This window comes from Choristoneura fumiferana, chromosome 9, assembly GCF_025370935.1.
Source record: "Choristoneura fumiferana chromosome 9, NRCan_CFum_1, whole genome shotgun sequence".
NCBI lineage: Eukaryota > Metazoa > Arthropoda > Insecta > Lepidoptera > Tortricidae > Choristoneura > Choristoneura fumiferana.
Window position 1 is genome coordinate 13,480,983 of NC_133480.1, and position 7,936 is coordinate 13,488,918.

Below are 7,936 nucleotides of genomic sequence, written 5' to 3' on the forward strand. Positions count from 1 at the left end.
CTCATTTTATTAAAAAAAATACACCGCTTTCATTAAATCGGGCGTGGCTCCTAGAGTAGTTGAGGTTAGTTAGCAGTTGCAGCTTTAGTAGAAAGCATTTAATATCCAGTGTTATTTTATGGAAAGACCTGAAGAGGTTCGCATTTCCATGTTGGTGTTTTATATGCTGCTTGTTTTAATCTGGTGTAGCTGGCAATAATTCTCTTGCTTCACCAGACGTTCAGACGACGTTGTCCCTAAATATAAACTAGTTTGTGTCATACTAACTACTAAATATATCTAGTTTGTATCATATATCAACTAGTGTGTGTGTGTTTTTGTCAGTCTTATGACAAATGCAAATAATAACTCAAACTTCTTAATTGGGTTGGGTTATAATCGGCCGCTAACTTTTGGCCGCTTACTTCACACCGGTATCTGGTAGTAACATCTTGGTAAAGCAGCCAGGAGCGTCTCCTCAGAATGGTACTCCTCAGTGATTAATGACATCGATTTGAAATTTGGTGCGGAAGTGTTGTTTAGATAACAATGAAATTACAGTCAACCAAAAGTAATCAGCAAAAAAAAAAAACTTATTAGGTAGGTATCTCGTAAAAAATTGCCATGGGATAGGCATAAAATCTCGAAATGACAAGCGCTAGACTTAAATTCATAAAATTTTGCACAGCTGTTTTTAATACAAAGTCAATGATAACTATGATGTAATTTTTGGGATTACCCATGAGAATTCAGTAAAATCTCGGAATCAATTAAACTGTCAGATTACGCGTGCGAAGCCGCGGGTAATATATAAACAAACGAACGCTGCCAGCCGGCGCCCAAGCACCCGATGTACTCTTCCCCGCGCTCGCCATTCGCGCGAAGTACGTTTCGTGGTAGTTTTTTTTTTCAAATAATGAGAATCCGTGGATGAAAATGACACAAATTATGAATAGTGTTTTTTTACACCGTTAATAATCAAAACACGTAAACTCTAACAACTTGAATTTTCTTTTGTGGTTTTACAGGGTATTGTATTAAAAAAATTAATATCTATAAATATCGTGGATGAATTTGACACAAAATATTTTGGATAACAGATATCAGTATTTTAAAACGTCTGACATCTTTTTAACAAACTGTAATATTCTTTTAGAGTTAGTTGGGCGACATGTTAGGTACTGGTTAAAAATCAGGATTCCCGTGGATGGATATGACACAGTATGCCTATAGTAATGCCTATGTACATCAGTTACTGCTCAGATATTAATAAGAAAGTAAAATTTTCGTCTTTAATTTTTTTTTCGTCCAATACTAATGGAAAACACTAATACCTAAATTTCTACTTATGCAGGCACCCAAAATGACACAATTTTTTGTATTAGGTTGGGCAAATGCTCCGGAAGCTATATGCGAAAAAGAAACAACTTTAATATTTTTGAAGCCTCAAAACGTAGTCCTACGGGTCTAAGGCGTCTTTAGCCCATGTAGCGCCCGTGTGCAATTATTATTTTAGCGCCATCTAGGAAGCGCACGGTCAAAATGGAATAGGTACTAAGTGTGACACAGTGCCGCGGCCGGCGCCCCTAACACCGCTGCGCCCGTGTGCAACGCACACCCTGCACTATAGGTAAAGACGCCTCTGGGTCTCCTGACTGTGGGTGAGGTTAGGTTATAACTTCGTGTTATCATCATTATCAGCCGGAAGTCGTGTAAAAGCTGAACAAAGGCCTCCCCCTTAAAACATCACAACAATGAACGGCAACTCGCCACTTGCAGCCACAGGTCGCCCGCAACTCTAACAATAATCCATACTAATATTATAAATGCGAAAGTGTGTTTGTATGTTTGTCCGTCTTTCACGCCGTAACGGAGCGACGGATCGACGTGATTTTTGGAATAGAGATAGTTTATGGGCCCGAGAGTGACATGCCTGGAAACTTTTTTGACCTAGGTACCTACAGTTACCAGCCCCCTTGTTTCCATCCCATCCCAGCCTATATACGTCCCACTGCTGGGCACAGGCCTCCTCTCAGAACAAGAGGGCTTGGGCAATAGTTCCCACGCGGGCCCAGTGCGGATTGGGAACTTCACACGCACCATTGAATTGCTTCGCAGGTTTGTGCAGGTTTCTTCACGATGTTTTCCTTCACCGCAAAGCTCGTGGTAAATATCGAATGTAATTCCGCACATGAATTTCGAAAAACTCAGAGGTGCGAGCCGGGGTTTGAACCCACGACCCTCTGCTTGAGAGGCGATAGGTCAAACCACTAGGCCACCACGACTTTAACTGTTTTTTCCCTCTAAATCCCCGTTCTATTTAACATTTTTACAGTTTAAAATGAACTAAAATAATTTCCTTGCTCACCCGCGACCTTACGATAGCTAAGCTTATGCAATATATGCGTGTTCATGCAGTTCCTCCACCTCCACACTGTAAGAACACACACAAATCACACAAACCCATCTATCACCACCACCACACTACACTGACGCGTTTCGAACTCAACCAGAGCTCATCTTCAGAGTGACACAACCGTACACCATGCTACCAGTTGTTAGACTAACGAACCACAACCACCGTTTTAACTTGTCACTGTAACTCCCCAAGTACCCACATACATACATGTTGCATAAGCTTAGCTATCGTAAGGTCGCGGGTGAGCAAGGAAATTATTTTAGTTCATTGATATGGACCTCCGCAAAGTAACGCCTGATTCAATAAATTATTTTTACAGTTTCATTAAAAGTTTACGCCACATTTGTCCCGTTATATTGCCTAGGCCAATAACGGGTTCCTAGAAGACGTCCCCATCCATAAGCCAGGCCATAAGCTGTAAACCCGTGGTTTACGTCCTCGCCAGTGCTATATTAGCTGTGCTGTGAAACGATGGCGCGGCTTGACAAGGCATGGTCTCGTTTATGCAAATCCGATACCTGCGCTAGGGATTGGGAACCTCGTTTTCAACCCCCGACGCAAAAAGAGGGGTGTTATAAGTTTGACCACTGTGTGTTTGTCTGTGGCACCGTAGCTCTTAAACGGGTGGACCGATTTGAATGCGTTTTTTTATTTGGAAGCAGGTTTTCTAGCGATGGTTCTTAGACATGTTTTATCAAAATCGGTTTAGCCGTTTTTGAGATATTGAACTTTGAAGTGACAATGTCGGGGGTTTTCCAACTTTTTTTTGGTTAGGTTATTAAATGTGAACGCCTAGTATATGTCACAAAAAAGCGGCCAAGTGCGAGTCGGACTCGTCTATGAAGGGTTCCGTAGCAGCAAGTAACATACTAAAAAAGTTTCCTTTACTTTACAATTTATGACGTATTAAAAAAGAACTACTCACTAGATCTCGTTCAAACCAATTTTCGGTGGAAGTTTGCATGGTAAGTAATGTTAAATCATATATTTTTTAGTAGTTTTATCATTCTCCTATTTTAGAAGTTACAGGGGGGGGACACACATTTTACCACTTTGGAAGTGTCTCTGAAACACTTTGGAAGGTATAAGAAACCTCAATATCATTTTTGAAGACCTCTATGGATAGGTTCGTCATTCTTCAACATCGATTTTTAAATCTTGCAAGTCCAATTTCAACAATAATTTGAAATTACTTGAAATGATCGGAACCAAAGAACAGCCAACAAAAGTTACAGGTTGACAAAAACTGGTACCTATGTAATAATGATATTTTTTTTCTAATCTTTCTAAATCTATTTTTTCTTACGAAACTTTCACTGCCTTTTAGGCTGAAAGAAAACACGAAGCGTTAACACTTAACCTCCGGAAATTCGTGGCGATTTCCTTTCCTTGTAACGTATCCATTGAGTAGTAACACCCTTCTATTTGTGTCGGGGGTTAAAAATGACATTTTTGTGACTTTTTTTTTTGTACACTCAGTTAACCATGTGCGTCACAAAACTGATTTCAAGTTTATATGAAAAAATTAAATACAGTTCAAAAGAAAATGTACACCTTTTTTTTAAATGCCCAGAAAGACTGTAGGTACTACTATCGATACAATTCATCGACAAAACTGGCCCATCTCTACAAATGTAAAGTTTTTACGTCCGTATTTGCAAAATAGCTTCTCGGGTAAGGTTACGAGTTACCCCGACATACGGGATAAGGTGACGTTGCAAAGAATACTACTGTCAGTAAGGGCCAGTACAGACGGATTGCATTCCAGCTGCAACGTAAATGCCAACTGCCGACTGCCTATACATTCCAATGAGGGCTATCGTTTTTTGTCTCACTAGATGGCGCACTGTTGCGTGAGATTTTTAAGTATGGCTTTCAAAGTCTGTTATCACGGGCGTGAAAACAAAGTTTAGATTAAAATCATATTTAATACACCTTAAAACCGTACCATAAAAATGTCGAGCATGCCACAGTGTTGCATAGTCCCCGTTTTGTTCGGAAAAAAGGGAGGACAAAGGTTTCCGAAAGACAAAACTGTCTCAAAACACAGACATTCATTGCCCCGGAACGCATATTTGCCATAATTAATTTCAGATATTACAAAATATTCACACAATTATTCTAATTATAAATAAACCCGCGTAGCTCACTCAAAAACTATGAGATTTGACATTTCGGAGACCTCACGCTACACTAGCGCCTCTAGTGGCGAATTCATTCGCGATAGCCCTCATTGCAGTCAGAAGTCCAGTTGTGCCGACTGCAATCGAACTGCAACGCTAATGTATGGGCAGTTGGCAGCTGCGGTTTCAGATGGAATGCAGTCCATTTGAACTGGCCCTAAGGCCGGCCACAGACCTAGTGATTTTGTTCTGGTTTTACCCGGATAGAAGAGAAAAAATAAAATCGAAAGGCAAAATACCATTGGTCACATATTTACTAACCGGGTCGCTAAGAATGCCCAGATTGCCCAGCCATCAAGCAATCTACTCATCGCCAAATGAAAATCAAATCAAAAAGTTCCAAAATTCCGATAAAAATCATTTAGATACAGGGGTGTTCTAACTAACTCAACCATATGCTAATGCTAAAACATTCAGAATAATCTATCTAAAGTCTAAATAATCTATCTAATACTGTCTAATGCCTATATTAAGGGGCTGTTTCACCATCTATTGATTAGTGATAACTGACGGTTAAATGTGATACCGTCTCTATTTGTTTTGTTCGAATAGACGGAGACGGCATCACATTTAAACGTCAGTTAACACTAATCAATGGATAGTGAAACAGCCCCTAAATATATTTCAGACGATTGCACTTAGCGATTTCGATGAAATTTGCTATGTGGGGTTTTCAAGAGCGACCAATCTTGGTTTTATCTCTATAAAAACGCTTGTTTTCAAGTTTTAGTTCAAGCAAAGCTCAGTCGTTGAGGTACGAGTAAATACAGACAAATTGAGAGCCAACCTAGGCCAACCTCTTCTTTTTATTACCCTCGTCTAAAAGTAAACGAAGCAACTAAAAAGAAAAAAAAAACGTTCATCTCGTGTTTCGCGACGTCTGCGTAAGTACTTTCCAAATGAACTTATAGCTTTTTAAGCGTATTACGGTGAAGTCATCACTCAATGTGACATGGTTCCATGCTTATGGGTAATCAAAATGTAACCCTGTGGGCTATAAAGAATAGAGTTAATTTTTGATTAGGAAAGAATGTCACAAGTTACAGTTCTGAGTTGTGTGTGGTTGTATCGTTGTGCTGAGATGGGCAACTTTCGTCAGGTATAGTGCAAATTAGCTTATCTAGCGAACGTAAATACCACGTATCTTACACTAGTAGTTTTATAGGGTATGGTTTTAAGTCCACATTTGAATTATTTCAATGAATTCGAAGTAAAAATTGTAAATTGGCTAAATTTGACAGATACTCGGAATTATTTAATCCACTATTGCCGACGCTTTGCAAGCCTAAATAGTCACTGTACAAACTAGTATGTGATCTACTACCAACGATAACGCAAACAACACTCGTAAAACAGCTGTCTCTTTCCTTACACATTGTCAATCCCAATCAATGATATTGTATATATTTTAACAAAAAGGTAAGTATCCGCGCCGAAAATAAACCGTACCAAAGGCAACACGTGTTGTAGTATCGTTAGATTTGTCTTGGCAATTCTAGCGCCTTAGCTCATAGGATAGAACAGTTGACATCAAAACAAAAAAAATAGTTGAAACTTATTTTTTGCCTGTAGTTTTTATGGACTGTACTTGCATTGTCATCCAAACTATATTTCAGTACCAAATTCGAAGTTGATGCCATTAACCGTTGAGGAGTTCCGTCCAGCGGAGACGATCCTGGCCGGACCTCTAGAATTTCACTGAATTTACATAAGTATACCAAATTTCAGCTTATACCGGGAATAGGTCGACCAAATCAATCATGGTGAGTACCTACTTATTAACTCCAGACAAGGTCAACGTCATAAATAAGTGATCACTTTTGTACCTTGTCACTTTAACGTCATGTTTGAAAAGCCATACTATATTGTGTAACGACTGAAAACGACAAGGTACAGAAATGATCACTAATTTATGACGTTGACTGTACCTTCGAGTCGTTGAAGTACTTCTAACTTAACAGCGGACGCCAAACTATCACAGTAAGCACTTTATTCTAGCATGTTATTCAGAAAGCATAAATCTTAAGAGTTATATCTAAAACTCAAGTTCTTCAGTGCCATTTTATGCCACTGTGTGTCATCGAAATTGCATCCTAACTCACGCCATTTTTAAGGATGCAACGTTTGGCAGTGGCAGAACAACCACAGTAATTTTAATACGGCACAGGCCTCCTCACAGAATAAGAGGGCTTGAGCTGTATTTCATAAAATGTTGTATGTACCTAGTGACTATTTTAATGTGTGTTTTGAGAATGACCAAGTGTCCGAGTCTATATAGATACACACAAAAAGCCTTTAAAACCTGAGCTGCTACGTTAATCTCTACGTCGTCTCGTAGCTCCGTTTCGTAGCGCTACGGGCCAGCCGCTCTACGGAAACGTAGGCGTAGAACAATTATTATGTAGGTACACTTTCAAAATATCTCCAAAAATATATATTTATAATTAAGGTATTTATTAACGATTTAAAAGGTATTTATTTAGTAAGCAATTTTCATTATTTTGTACAATTATGAGTTTACATACATAAAAAAGAACTTACCTAAGATATCTTAACCAAATATAAAAATGAAAATTATAAAAAGAATACCCCGTCTAAAAGATCAGCCTGTGGCAGGGTTCCCATGACGCTGGCCGCATTACCCCTTTGGACCGCAAGTGAAATCCTCTGGGATAAGTACGCGCCAGCTCTTCGGTCCCAGAAGCGTCGACCAACCGGGACGACAGGGCCTTTATAAAAAACTTCATGTCGGCTGACCAGGGCCTAAGGTCTCAACAGCAAGCGCCGCAAACTCGTAATCCTTTAATAAGGAGGAGTACTTGCGGCGCTTGAGTGTCAATGAAGTATGTTATGCATATTGATGTTAAAGAAATATGTTTATACTTCACTAGTTTGTTGTAGTCATTTCGTTTTTGAACTTATGTGTAAAATTACCAGACGGCATGCAGCGACCAGGTGCTGGTTCGAAGTTGCTGTTATCACTAACTAACGATGATACTGAGGAGAAATTTCACTCGCAGGTATAAACAATTAAATTCACTACGTTCTACTCTACTGAAATGCTTTCGCACACACTATGTTAGGTGCCCTGTTATATTTTAATCACTTCAATTATACATATAACATTATCATCACTACAGATCACATTCTATACATACATACACCGGCATATTTCTATACATATAGCTCAGTTTGATTGCCGTTACATGATTTAATCTCAATAATATTTAAATATTTGTAAGCTTGTATAATTTATTTAATAAGGAAATTTTATTCATTATTAATAGAAATTTTACAATGTTTATTATACACATTACTAAATAAACTAAGGATAATATTTTGCTTTATCTTGTAA

The 7,936-nt window shown here is 38.7% G+C and overlaps 1 protein-coding gene across 1 annotated transcript in view; it reads left to right on the forward strand.

Moving 5' to 3' along the window:
• Nucleotides 1–7,936, forward strand: part of LOC141431356 (uncharacterized protein CG3556) — a 306,784-nt gene that overhangs the window by 18,814 nt on the left and 280,034 nt on the right. The gene's annotated exons all lie outside the window — the stretch shown is intronic.